The sequence below is a fragment of the Erpetoichthys calabaricus genome, chromosome 9 (genome assembly GCF_900747795.2).
Source record: "Erpetoichthys calabaricus chromosome 9, fErpCal1.3, whole genome shotgun sequence".
Taxonomy (NCBI): Eukaryota; Metazoa; Chordata; class Cladistia; order Polypteriformes; family Polypteridae; genus Erpetoichthys; species Erpetoichthys calabaricus.
In genome coordinates, this window is record NC_041402.2 from 42,973,784 (window position 1) to 42,988,605 (window position 14,822).

Sequence of the window (14,822 nt, forward strand, 5' to 3'; positions counted from 1 at the left end):
CCGGGGGAATCCCAAGGCGTTCCCAGGCCAGCCGGGAGACATAGTCCCTCCAGCGTGTTCTGGGTCTTCCCCGGGGCCTCCTCCCGGTTGGACGTGCCCGGAACACCTCACCAAGGAGGCATCCAGGAGGCATCCTGATCAGATGCCCGAGCCACCTCATCTGACTCCTCTTGATGCGGAGGAGCAGCGGCTCTACTCTGAGTTCCTCCCGGATGACTGAGCTTCTCACCCTATCTTTAAGGGAGAGCCCAGACACCCTGCGGAGAAAACTCATTTCAGCCGCTTGTATTCGCGATCTCGTTCTTTCGGTCACTACCCATAGCTCATGACCATAGGTGAGGGTAGGAACATAGATCGACTGGTAAATTGAGAGCTTTGCCTTATGGCCCAGCTCCTTTTTCACCACGACAGACCGATGCAGAGCCAGCATCACTGCGGACGCCGCACCGATCCGCCTGTCGATCTCACGCTCCATTCTTCCCTCACTCGTGAACAAGCCCCCGAGATACTTGAACTCCTCCACTTTGGGCAGGATCTCGCTCCCAACCCTGAGAGGGCACTCCACCCTTTTCCGGCTGAGGACCATGGTCTCAGATTTGGAGGTGCTGATTCTCATCCCAGCCGCTTCACACTCGGCTGCGAACCGATCCAGAGAGAGCTGAAGATCACGGCCTGATGAAGCAAACAGGACAACATCATCTGCAAAAAGCAGTGACACAATCCTGAGTCCACTAAACCGGACCCCCTCAACGCCCTGGCTGCGCCTAGAAATTCTGTCCATAAAAGTTATGAACAGAATCGGTGACAAAGGGCAGCCCTGGCGGAGTCCAACTCTCACTGGAAACGGGTTCGACTTACTGCCGGCAATGCGGACCAAGCTCTGACACCGATCGTACAGGGACCGAACAGCTCTTATCGGGGGTCCGGTACCCCATACTCTCGGAGCACCCCCCACAGGATTCCCCAAGGGACACGGTCGAACGCCTTTTCCAAGTCCACAAAACACATGTAGACTGGTTGGGCGAACTCCCATGCACCCTCCAGGACCCTGCTAAGGGTGTAGAGCTGGTCCACTGTTCCGCGACCAGGACGAAAACCACACTGTTCCTCCTGAATCCGAGGTTCAACTATCTGACGGACCCTCCTCTCCAGAACCAGACTTTTCCAGGGAGGCTGAGGAGTGTGATCCCTCTGTAGTTGGAACACACCCTCCGGTCCCCCTTCTTAAAGAGGGGGACCACCACCCCAGTTTGCCAATCCAGAGGCACTGTCCCTGATGTCCATGAAATGTTGCAGAGACATGTCAACCAAGACAGCCCTACAACATCCAGAGCCTTGAGGAACTCCGGGCGTATCACTGCTATGTGTCTTTTATAATATGGAGACCTAACCTTCACACAATACTCCAGATTAGGCCTTACAAGTGCATCATATAGCTTAAGATGGATCTCTCTTGAATTATACCTGAATCTTCCAAAGTGAATTCTATCACCTGCAGCCCTATAGCTTAAGTTTAGAAAATGAAGGGACGAATATTCTAGCAATTTGAAGATGGTATTCCTGAAAAAGGTCTGCTTTGGTCTCTGAGTTGGATTTTCTAAGTACAGCTTTTATGTGAAGGGAATACCTGCAAGCTTCTAGTCTATAAAGTAGCTCCCTAGCTATAGTGGTCACCTCGACATGAACCTGCATTCATTCCAACCTGAATGTACTCCCCTGCATATCCCCTCCATGTTTTCATTGGCCAGATCATGTGGACTGCCGCTGAATGTGTGGCTTCAATTCCAGGAAGTCCAGGAGTTGTGCGTCTTTTACGAGACTGACTGATTTTAATACGGCTGTGAAAGTTGCTATATAAAATGATGCTGAAATGTTTCTTCAGCCATCTGCTGCCTAGATACTGAAGACAGACTGCATGTACCATATGTGGGTACAGAGCGGCTCAGCGTTGGCACCCTGGAAGAACTTCTGATTTTTAAGTGCGATTTTAACAAAAGGTTTCTTTCATTTGAAAATTTCATGTGATTGTATGTGTGGGGGATCAGTTGCATGAGTGCTTTTGTTAATGTGTGTGATAAGCTAGTCACGCCAAGCTCTTGTTTCCTGTGCTTACCTGTAATGTCATTTCCCACCACATTGGCATGCTTACCTTGAAAGCATCCAGAGGTGTGAAAGTGACATCCACCAGTGCAATCTACTGTTTTGCATGGTGAGGCTTTAATTCTGAGGTGTCTGATTGACATTGTGATGGCAGATCAAACAAAAGTTAACCCGGTGGTGAGAGGCTGTCCTAATGGACATCTGGCATTAGCAAAAGAGCACCAAGCAGCTGAGACCACAATCTTATTGGTGGCAGCACTCATTTTCAGGCCCGAGCTCAGTTGTTAGTCAATCATTCATGATGGCTTTCGCGCCTGATGATAGTCCATTAAAAACTGGCACTCTTCCAGCTTTGCCGGGACCTGAATGAAGAATTAGAAGAGGCTCGCGCATTTTAGGCACTCTGCCACAGCACTGGTGAGCTCTTGACAGATTATTCAGTTAATGCGAGGGGAGCTCCTGCGCATTAGGGATGTAATAAGAGGCCACTCTTTGGAGTGTGCTTCGTCACACGGTTCTGACAGTCACGTCAGGGACATCCTAACCCACCAGAGTAGTGAAGACAGAGAAGGTCACAGTCCATCAGCTCTACGTGGAGCTGGCAGGTTCATGGAGGAGTTCTGAGCTGAAACAAAGCAGCAGTTGGAATCAATGGGTGTAAAGATTCTGCTGTCAGATTAGACGGCCCAGCCCAGATTTTATTTATGTAGAATGCCAGGACGGGGTAGGTGGCCAGTTGGTCAAGGTCTCCAGGACTCTGATGGTGTCTGACTTTGTCTGTTATAACTGGCTATGGACCCCTAAGGGGTACATTTTCTCCAATGATGTTGCTGACAGGAGTTTTTCTTCTCCTTCATTGTCAACTGGCCATAGCTCAATGGATGATGCTAACAGCAAGATGTTTCAGGTCTCAACTTATGCTGATCGTTTTTGTCTTCTTTGTTTCCTGTCTGTTTAAACTAACCTATGTATTTATGTTTACTCTTTATATGCTTAGTAATTTGTAAAGTTTGCATTTGTATCTACTGGTGAACGTGTCACAGCCCTCTGCACCTCCACTCAGTGAAGATGCTGTTCAAAAATAAACTGAACTGAAATAAATCAAATTGGAAGAACCATCCACACCTGTGGAAGTGGGGGAATTAGAAGATATTGAAATCAGTACATTAACAAGGAGGAGCGCGAGTAGAAAATGTGTTTTGGAAACCATGAGTGACTTGTCATGTCACGTCATTGTCCAACCTGCTATATCCTAACACAGGGTCACGGGGGTCTACTGGAGCCAATCCCAGCCAACACAGGGCACAAGGCAGGAACAAACCCCGGGCAGGGCGCCATCCCACCACAGCATGGGTGACTAAATTTAGGTGATGGCGTTCATCTTGGAAAGCACTATATAAAACCCGAAAAGAATTAAGGTTACCAACAATGGATTTCCTTCAACATACACCCAGTAATCTGCTGGTGGACATTGGCATCAGCTCGTTATCATATCAAACCATCACATTGTCAGGCGCCCCAGTATAGGGGATACTGAGATCCGTCTGACTTGCACTCTTTCTGGACAATTTGAAACCTGAACTCTCACTTGTCCACCCCAAACCTCCCACCAGTCCCAGCCCTGTCGAAAATAGGGGTTCTTAGTTGGGCACAAATGTGTTGCTGTGTAAACACATCATAATGTTCAGTCATTAAGCACTGGCAGACAAAAGTGATTCTGATTCTGAGTAGGCATGGAGTCTATGCCCATGGCTATCCTGTGTGTGGTTAGGCTTGTGGTTGAGGCCTTGCACTGTAAAATGCACGGTGGTTGCTTCAGTCCCAACCACTAACTTACTGCTCAGCCAAGTTGCTGAAGCCTTTAATGTGATCTGTAAACTGCTTTGGATGACGAAGTGAAAATTCTTCAGTCCTGGGACACACCGTGTGCAGGATTCCTTAAGTTTTCAGTTTTTAATTTACATTCTTTGAAAACTCCATACGTCAGAAAATGTAAGTTATAAACTGCATCAAAATGCCAAAGATGTAGAGTGTCTTTCTCTATGGACCATTATACTGAGGTACTTCACATGCTCATTATATAACAACTCTATACTATTGGTTAAGCAAGTTAAATGATGATGGAGGGTCACCTAGTGAGCCAGTGGGAGGAGCTCATGGGCTATGGCCACACTGGCACCCTAAAATGATCTCCGTCCAAATTATCGTTTTCACATTGTTTACGAAAAGTATCTCTGCCCACAAGCGCCCAAAAATACATACCGTATGATGCAGGCATTCACCTGAGGAAGAGGATACTGTATATCCTTCAGTCCTAGACATTCAAATGCAGCTTTCATTTACACTCCTAGAGAACAGCAATGTTGAAAATGGGAAACAAAAAAAAATTTGTTTGGACTGACAAGGAGGTGGAATTGCTATTGGGAGTAAAGCACGAGTATAAGATGAGCAAAGCGGCTGAGAATGCAGACTGGGAGTCGTGTCAGTACAAGTACAGTGACATTTTAAAGCACTACAAGGAGCACAATCCATCACCGTCCACTCACGGAAGGGCCACAGAATAAGCAAGAACCAATCACAGTATGATTAGAGTCTACATTTTCAAAACACTACATTTTCACCCATCCACACTCCAATGCTGAGCCTGCGTTTTCAGAAATACAGTATATGGTGATGAAGAGCATTTTCAAAGGTCTGTGTTTTCAGGGGTTAAAAAGCCAAGTAGAGTGAGTGAGTGATAATGGAGACTAATGTTTATGTTTTTAAAGGAAAATATAGTAGCATGGACCTCTCCTTAATTTTCACACCATCTTTCAGGATCACAGGGTATATAGCCTATCTCAACAGCAGTGGGCACATCCTTGGACAGATCATCACACGCATCTAAATGTGGGCGACTTCAGGGTCACACATGTTTTTTGAGACTTGAAAGGAGAACTGGAGTATCTGGAATGAAGCTTTTCAGGGAGAACATTAATAATGGCTTTGATGTGAGGGTCTTACTAACTGAGAACAGAGTAATAAGTCTGCTTTTGTTCTGTTTGGTTTACAGCTCTGTCCTTGGATGATCAAATTTGTAACGTTGTTCTGTAACACATATTCCCAAACAGTCCCCCATATTGATGCTTATTTGACTATGTTGACAAGACATGTAACAATTCGTCCCACCACACTGACACGAGACATTTGCTACCACTAACCTGTTTTAAGTGGCGGCAGATGATAAAAGGATAGGCCAATATCACACCCCAGTAAATCCCCTGTATACCCCTTATTCTACAAGGTTCAGTCACCCCTGATGCCGGCGCATTTATAGTCTACAAAAAAACTAATGGTCAATCTCTATAATCACATGAGGAATATATTACATCAAAAAAAAAAGAAAACAATCCCTTTCAAAGTAGCAACTTCCTTTTAATATATGACATGCCTTATGGAAACAGTAGTATTTCAGCAGTGACATTAAGTTTATTGGATTAACAGAAAATATGCAATATGCATCATAACAAAATTAGACAGGTGCATAAATTTGGGCACCCCAACAGAGATATTATATCAATACTTAGTTGAGCCTCCTTTTGAAAATATAACAGCCTCTGGACGCCTCCTATAGCCTTTGAGTGTCTGGATTCTAGATGGAGGTATTTTTGACCAAGTCAGGGGACTGTGACAGCCATTCCAGAACATTGTACTTCTCCCTCTGCATGAATGTCTTTGTAGATTTCGAACTGTGTTTTAGGTCATTGTCTTGTTGGAATATCCAACCCCTGTGTAACTTCAACTTTGTGACTGATGCTTGAACATTATCCTGAAGAATTTGTTGATATTGGGTTGAATTCATCTGACCCTCGACTTTAACAAGGGCCCCAGTCCCTGAACTAGCCACACAGCCCCACAGCATGATGGAACCTCCACCAAATTTGACCGTAGGTAGCAGGTGTTTTTCTTGGAAAGCGGTGTTCTTCTTCCGCTATGCAAAGTGCTTTTTGTTATGACCAAATAACTCAATTTTTGTCTCATCAGTCCAAAGCACTTTGTTCCAAAATTAATCTGGCTTGTCTAAATGAGCATTTGCATACAACAAGCGACTCTGTTTGTGGCGTGAGTGCAGAAAGGGCTTCTTTCTCATCCCCCTGCCATACAGATGTTCTTTGTGCAAATTGCGCTGAATTGTAGAATGATGTACAGATACATCATCTGCAGCAAGATGTTCTTGCAGGTCTTTGGAGGTGATCTGTGGGTTGTCTGTAACCATTCTCACAATACTGCGCATATGCTGCTCCTGTATTTTTCTTGGCCTGCCAGACCTACTGGGTTTAACAGCAACTGTGCCTGTGGCCTTCCATTTCCTAATTCCATTCTTTACAGTTGAAACTGACAGTTTAAACCTCTGAGATAGCTTTTTGTAGCCTTCCCCTAAACCATGATACTGAACAATGTTTGTTTTCAGATCTTTTGAGAGTTGTTTTGAGGATCCCATGTTGTCACTCTTCAGAGGAGAGTCAAAGGGAAGCACAACTTGCAATTGACCACCTTAAATACCTTTTCTCGTGATTGGACACATCTGTCCATGAAGTTCAAGGCTTAATGAGCTAATCCAACCAATTTGGTGTTGCAAGTAATCAGTATTGAGCAGTAAAATGCATTCAAATCAGCAAAATTACAAGGGTACCCACATTTTTGCACAGCCAGTTTTTCACATTTGATTTAATTTCATACAACTAAATACTGCTTCACTAAAAATCTTGGTTCGGCAAACACCCCAGTACTCAGATGTTCCTAGGAAATGAAAGACATACCACTGTTATCTTTTTTGTTGAAAGTAGAGTACATTATTATGCAGGCTGAGAGGGGTTCCCAAACTTTTTCATATGACTGTAAGTCCACAGTTCTGACCCCTGATGCTAGCAGGCGCAACGAAGAATTCTAGCAATTGCGGACTTCGCCATAAAAGATATACAGTCAGTCTTGCGCCATGATACAGTGCAGTAAGTCCTTTGATAAGCTCACCCGAGTCTATAGGAAATAGCGGAACATTCAATTCACCGGTCAAAAGAATTACTTCCACACAATCGACAGGACTGTAGAAGCTCCTGGACTTCGTCACATGGCCCATTCAGTAGCTGATCTGCTTTTTTCGATGTTTTCCCCCCGTCTTCTTGGCTCTCTTCTCTCACTTTAAACGGCACGCTTTATGCAAATCGCTCCCCAAAAAAAAAAGGAAACCAGAAGTCCCATCTCTGGGGCACAGCTGTCAATCTCAGGCTGTAAGAACGATCTCCACAACACCCGATCGACAGCAGAAAAACATGTTATATTTATGTGGCAGCGCTGCACTCTTTTGTAAGGATAAATGTAAATGAGAACATGCAGCCTCCACTTGAGCAATGAAAGGTTTCAGGATTTGAACTCGGGAGACTGGACCCATGAGACAGCAGCACTAATCAGAGCACTCCCATGCCATCCTAACCATATCATATTATAAAGAAATTCATTTTTATCTTGTGCCATTCCAAAATGAAGAGCATCCCGAGCCACTTTATAGCACAAGGACAGTTGATTCCGCACTTCTGCAGTAGGCATGTTGGCTAGGCTGAGTGACTGTCTAGGGAGACACAGGGAATCAATGGTGTGGATGGAACTGCCATCCTCCACATGTCTTCATTAGAGACACAAGCCCGGTGCCCCTTAAATTTGAGGCGGACATGTGGTGACATTAAAGACTGGGCAGTGATGTTTGAAGTGCAGCCCTTGCCTGCTACTTTTGGAGACTAGATGGGAGAAGGCTGTTCGTTTGAAGGTTCTTCAAAAAAAGTAGTATGGCTGCATGTGGCTATGTGTGTTATTTTAAGTATGTCTGCTTCAGTGAAGAGTGGGGGTTGGAACTTTTTGTTATATGGAGTTATAATGGCTGAAAAGTCGTGTGGACATTAAAGGCATTCCCCAGACATCTTGGTGGTATATGTTACTGTTGGTTGAGTGGTTGTAGATATGCTACATACTGCATGAATGAATGGTGCTGACCACGTCTAATTGTGGATTCTTCTGCCGGTCTTCCATGTGACCTACCATCTGTTGAGTGGCTGGTGTCACACAATGAAGTGGGCACTTATGAAAAAAGACCACCAGCACAGGAAGACAGTGCCAATGGTTTATATCCTCATAAAATCTTTCAGAACTCACAACTAGAGGTTACACAAAAGTGGCCAAAATGTTCAAATCTCAGTAAACTGACTGAGTGAAAGACATTAATCAAAGGAGTAGGCAGGGGCCATGGTCAAAAATGTCAGGCCAAGGGTAGGCCCAGGTAAATTATACATAGCGGTACAAGCCACAATCAATTTGTGCGAACAAAGATTACTAGTGATTGGGAAGGCTGCCCAGTGACAAAGCACCAGACGAGGGTTAAGACACCTAAAGAAATAAAAGGAGATGGAACTGAAATGAAAGGCAGGGCAAAGGGTCTCAAATGAGCCGGACCACTGACAGATCTGAGGGCACAGCATTCAGTAGCTTCAGACGGCAGCTTTAAATCCTATCAGTTTGCATATTCTCCTCTCATACATCACTAAGATGCATCAGGTTTGGCTGACTGATGTCTCCAAACTATTTGATTCAGAGCATAGTACATTGGAGTTTCTGTTTCTGCGTATTTTTTGCAGTTTTATTTTGTCATTACGTTTTGAAGAGCTGCTGTTTGATTAAAACATTTTAATCTCAGTTGAGCACACAATTAAAATCTTCATTTGGAATTAACTGCACATTAATCAAAACTTTACATATTTCCTTCAAGCACATTAATCTCTCTATTATAATAAAAAATTTTGGGATGAGATGAGACTTTTTAGCCTGGGACGAGACGTGACTTTTTCAGAGAGACACTTTCAGGTCCCACGAGATGAGACTTTGTGCCAAGAGATGTAACCACGCCCGGGGCTGGAAATAAAAGACAAAGAGTAGATTACCAAGTAGAACGTTGTAAAGAATTCAAAAATGTTGGTGCGATACACATGCAGAGCAGGTTAGAGATAATGAAAGTACTTAAATTCAAAAGTCTCAAAAAAATGATGGTAAAGATCGCATTAGCGCAAACAAACGGAAATTATTACTCAGTGAAATAACGGAACAGCGAAAAGAGATCAAATATATTTTTCAGAATAAAACTTTAAGTCGTAGACTTATAGATCATCTAATTTGTGTTGCCATCAGGGAAAAGTAGTGTTTCTTCCCAATTAAGAGGCGTATCCACGAGAATTAAAAGATTTGTTGTTTGGTGAAAGTGAAATCCAGCAGCAGAGACACAAAGTGGCTGGCGTGTAGCACAGGCTGGGAGGGTTGGCGAGCAAAGCGAGCAGGGGGCGAAGCACCCTAGTTTTTCTATAAAGCAGAAATAAATTGGTGATTACTTTTTAACTCAAAACAATTTTAATAACCATTATCCTTGGCGTATTAAATTATTCAAGTTAGTTAATTCAAGAGTTTTGTGTAGCCCTAATCGGTCAACAGCCCAAAGTAAGCTTTTCTATTTTGAGCCACATCACAATGCAAATTAGTCTAGCACTTTGATTGATTCTGTCAATAATGCTCTTTAAAATTACTTGAAATTGAAAAAAAAGACATTATTGGGAGTCTATTGAACTATTTATTTAGCCAGGGGTGCTCTTTTTTTATTAACAACATATCCAGACACAAAGAACAAATGTTCACATGGGACAGTAGTAGCTGGGGATGCAGAATATTATCTAGCTAACTTAGCCAGCGCTGGATATTTGTTCCCCTGTAGCTTCCGGCACTGTAGTGGACCCAAGTCAATGTAATATTTTGCTCAAGTCTGCAACGCTCAGCAACTGTTTTTGTTAAGGAGGAGCGAGGCATCAGTGGCTCATCTTCAGAATCTGTGTCTTTCAGGCGTATGTTGATCATAATTAAGTTGCTCAGAACTTTCCACAAGAACTTGCAGCCCTTGCCAAACTTGTCTGTTTTGTCCTTTTGCAAGCATCTAAGATTTTTGAAATGTGGGTCCAGAGCAGTCACAATTCTCAACTATGAAAGGTTGAAGTTCAGTTTGCATCATTCAAAATCAATCAAAAGCACATCTTTGTGGAATATGATACTGGCAGGGTCATCATCAGATACTGCCATTCCAACTTTAAGGAGACAGAAGGTTAGAAGAGTCATGGACCATTTAACATATTGCTGTCCGCCCACTACTTCTGTGGTTAAGTGACAGGGATCGAGAACCATTTGGACCAGACACAGTTTCTTCCATTCTCTCTGAATTGGTAGAGTGAGGCTGTATGGAGTGGGGTCAGATTAACCAAATTTAATTAACACCTTTAGACATTGTATTAAAAAATGTAATTGCAGAAATGTTTAATGCTATGATTGTATGTATTAATTGCGATTAATCAAACACCCTACTTTTTTATGATTATTTTGATGGCACTTATTCTATTTTGTTCATTTTTAAATGGCCACAGCCATATAGTTGTTGGCCATGGTGCTCCACTGCTTCCGTACAAATTTTTGGACTTAAATATAAAATTCCTGTGTGCATTTAGCTGGCTAAATGTCAATTTTTGGAGTTAAGACATTTCTGTTTTATGTTGGTTTTAGTATATTTAGTTCATTGCCTATCTGGCTTCAAGTAATTTGTTGTTCTTTCATCTGCCAGTCCATTACTTTAATTCTGCTGTTTCTTGGCAGTAAATACCCTGTCCAGAGTTTGATCATGCCTTACTCTTGATGTTCTGCCTTCCCAAGATCCTCTGGGATCAGATAATGAATGAATGATTTTGAGCTGTTAAGTTACGGTTCCCCCACTTATTACAACCTGGCCTGCACCTTGCACTACATCAAATGTGATTATACAGCCTCCTAAACTCGGAGAAATTCCGTCCTCTTTCAACCCAGAATCTAATCTCAGAGTAGTCTTCTAGAAGATAACTTCATCCAAGGCACTCCCTAAAGGCTCTCCGCTATTAAGAAGTAAGGCACAGCTCTAGAAACTGCCCAGCACAAATATTAAGGACCACAAATGAATTGAGGCCTGGTGTTAAAACACTACAAGCGAATAGCAGCTCTCCAAATCTCTTCCGACATTTCTTTACTTTGATGAAGCCAGCCAATGTCGTTTTGACAAATGAACGCTTCTTTTTAGGGGGGTTGCAGTTTTGCTGTGCCGTCTTCTTGCTGTTTCAACACTTTGTGAAGTAGATATAAAACTGGATTGATTACAGCCAGCTTTATTTTTTGCCATTTTCCACCTCCTGTCATCTAATTCATGCCAGTAGGCCACATTCATCGATCAGTAGCTTCAAAGAAAAACGCAGCTCACCTCCTGAAGCAGCATCATTTATACCTGTAATATTTTCTGATAATGTGATGGGACATGTTATCAAATTTGTGCTTCCATTTTTGCTTCTTATTAATGACAAGTGGTGTTTTTGGCACAAAGCTCAATGTCAGGAATTCCCAAGTCTATCACTAGCTGTGGTGCATGGATTCCAGGTGGTGGCTGGATTGCCTGCCTGTCACATGATGGGGGGCCACAGGGGCCTCATAGACATCTTCCCAAGATGTTTTGTTTGTGTGTTATGAAATATTAGGTTATATTGTAAAAAGGTTGAATATAAATCGTGGGTTGTTATGCTCAAACTATATAATGCACTTGTGAGACCACATCTGGAGTACTGTATGCAGTTCTGGTCACCACACAACAAGGAAGACACTGCAGCACTTTAAGGCATGCAGAGAAGATCAACCAGCTGCATCCCATGACTTGAGTAGCTCTGAAAGACTTAAACAGATAATTAAACAGTGTGGGGACCTAATCCAGGTCTTCAAAATTCTTAAAGGCATTGATAAAGTAGATCCAGTAGAATTCTTACAGCTCAAGTACATCAGTGGAAATTAAGCCTGTCCATTTAGGATCAAAGACATCAAGCACTTCTTTACTGAAAGAGTTGTGAGAATCTGGAAGATACGCACAAGACATGGGGTTGAAACAGAAATCTTGAAACCTTTAAGAAGTATCTGGAGGAGACATCGGGACAGCTTGGTTATCAGCTAAACAAACGAGCTTATCGGACTGAAGGGCTGTCCACTTGTTTGTCCAATTTCTAAAGTTCTTATGTTCATTACTGACTCCTGATGCTAACAAGAAAGCAAACTAGTAGATGCTTGGGATGCCATACAAATTAAACAAAACACGTGAAGTTTTGAAGAGGCAAAAATGCCTGCAGGCTATAAGAGAGTGGCATACAATTGAAGGATGTTTGGGAGGAGGAGGTCAGGTTGTCTGCTTAAGAGATCAGGCAGTACAAGAAGGCTGCCCTGGAGATGATAACTGAAAGTGAGGAGGTGCAGGGACAGTGGACTACTAAAGTTAGCTCACATCTGGTGTCTCTATGACAAAAGGAGGGCAGTCACTGTCCCCAGAATTGTGAGGCTGGGTCAGAAATGCACTGGCTCATTGTGTGCAAAGTTAGGAGAGAAGTTGGGCCAAGGGCTCAAATGGCAAGAAGAAGAGGGGCCTGGATTTGAAAAGTGTATTTTGGGAGTGCTTTATGATATGTAAGTGAATTAGATTCTGTAACTCGTGAACAAGGATAAAACTATTGTTGTTTTGTTGTTATACTGACTTTATTGTTGTTGTCCTGGGCAGAAGGGACTCCATACAAGCGCCCAATCCATAATGATATCCTCCATATACCCATTTCATTACGCTACATTGGAATGCCAGTTTCTTGTAGGACCCCCTGATGCATACGTTGCTTCACACTAGATTAGCACATTCGTAGAATATGGGAAAAAATGAACAAGAACATGAAGACGATGTGTTAACTCCACAATGGCAGAGACTGAACTGTGGTCCTTTGAGCAGAGAAACCACAACACTAACCTCACACATAATACTCAAGATGTGGTCGTATTAGTGACTGTTTCATCCTCTCCTGCTCCCGTATGCCCGTCTCGAACATTTCAGGGGTGCCTACCATCCTCTTCATTTTACAAAGGCTTGAGTATATGTGTGGTCATTGACCGGACGTACTTCATGTTCCTCGAGGGGACTTTTGTATGGCCCTACTCGTGTCTTGTGAAATGTTAGGCTGTTGGCAAGCCCCTTGTCCACTAGGCCACCCAAAATAAAAGACATATTGTAAATGTGTGCCAGCAGCTGTTTTAGTAAAATGACAGAGTGCTAAAAATCTAAAGGTGTTTTACCTCAAGAACAGTTTTTTTGGGAACTACTGTGCACCAATGACATTTTTTTATGAGAACTAAATCTCTTCTTGATTCTCTCAGCTTCTAAAATTCATTAGAGTGATATTACTGAGTGCAGCTGCTAGAATGGCATTTCCAAACAGATGGTGTACAAGTCACAGAGGAATAACAAGGCCGAACCTTGGGCCTCCCTCACATGTCGGAAATGGCTGTCAGGACCGTGGACAGTGATAACAGCCTGCCATGCAGACAGCCAGCTGGGAAGCACAAATGGAGGAAAGAAACGGGGCCTCTAAATGCACCTCCTCCCCAAGTCACAACAGTGTAGAAGTTTGTCAGTCAGGGGTCACCCCTTCGTTACCTTTTTGGTTTAAAAGTAGGCAACCATGCTTAAGGCCATGCTCTGAAACTGTCTCGTCAAGTCTGGCATTCTCTTGGCAAGAGGTCCATCTCTGCAGGGCTAATTACATTCTCTCTTTCACCCACTTCTCAATGTGCTTGTCTTTATGCTTTATATTTCTTTATTTAGATAATACATTGTGGAATATTCGGACCCGGACACAAATAGGCAGACACAGAATGTCTCAAAGCACACACGTTTTATTGTGCAACACACAATGACACCCCAAACAGTGCACCAACCACCAATACTATAGTCCTTAAGACTCCTTTCTTTCCCTCTCTGTCACCTCCACTCCTTTCTTCCAAGCTCTGTCCACTTCCACCTGACTTCGGCTCCTGAGTGGAGTGAGGCGGCCTCTTTTAAACAGCACCCAGAAGTGCTCCACGTGCTACACAATTAGCATCCGGCAGAACTTCCGGGTGTGGCGGAAGTGCTGCGGACCACTGTTCCGGAGCTGTCTAGGCACTCCCTGGTGGTGGCCACGTCCCTCCATAGGGTTGAGCTTCCAAGCTCTGTGACCCCCATGTAATCCTGGGAGGTCGCCCCCTTGTGGTCCTAGGAAGAGACTGCCCCTTTCTCAGTCCTTCCCGTCTTCTGGCGTCCCTGTGGGGCAAAGTCCCTGGACATCTGTCACAACATTTATCCAAAGTAACGTGTGTCTCCACAACTTGGGCCTTCTCAAATTAAATGACTCTTGATGGTCAGAGAATGGCAACTCACAACCTTCTGGGTTGCAGTCCAAAGCTTTTAGAAAATAAGCTGCACTGCCTTGTGATGGTATGCTACATAAAAGATAGATAGATAGATAGATAGATAGATAGATAGATAGATAGATAGATAGATAGATAGATAGATAGATAGATAGATAGATAGATAGATAGATAGATAGATAGATAGGGCGGCACGGTGGCGCAGTGGTAGCGCTGCTGCCTCGCAGTTAGGAGATCCGGGTTCGCTTCCCGGGTCCTCCCTGCGTGGAGTTTGCATGTTCTTCCCGTGTCTGCGTGGGTTTCCTCCGGGCTCTCCGGTTTCCTCCCACAGTCCAAAGACATGCAGGTTAGGTGGCTTGGTGATTCTAAATTGGCCCTAATGT

The 14,822-nt window shown here is 43.6% G+C and overlaps 1 protein-coding gene across 2 annotated transcripts in view; it reads left to right on the forward strand.

Annotated features, from left to right (window-relative positions):
* The window catches only part of gnao1a (guanine nucleotide binding protein (G protein), alpha activating activity polypeptide O, a), a 341,984-nt gene that overhangs the window by 255,928 nt on the left and 71,234 nt on the right, over positions 1 to 14,822 (forward strand). The gene's annotated exons all lie outside the window — the stretch shown is intronic.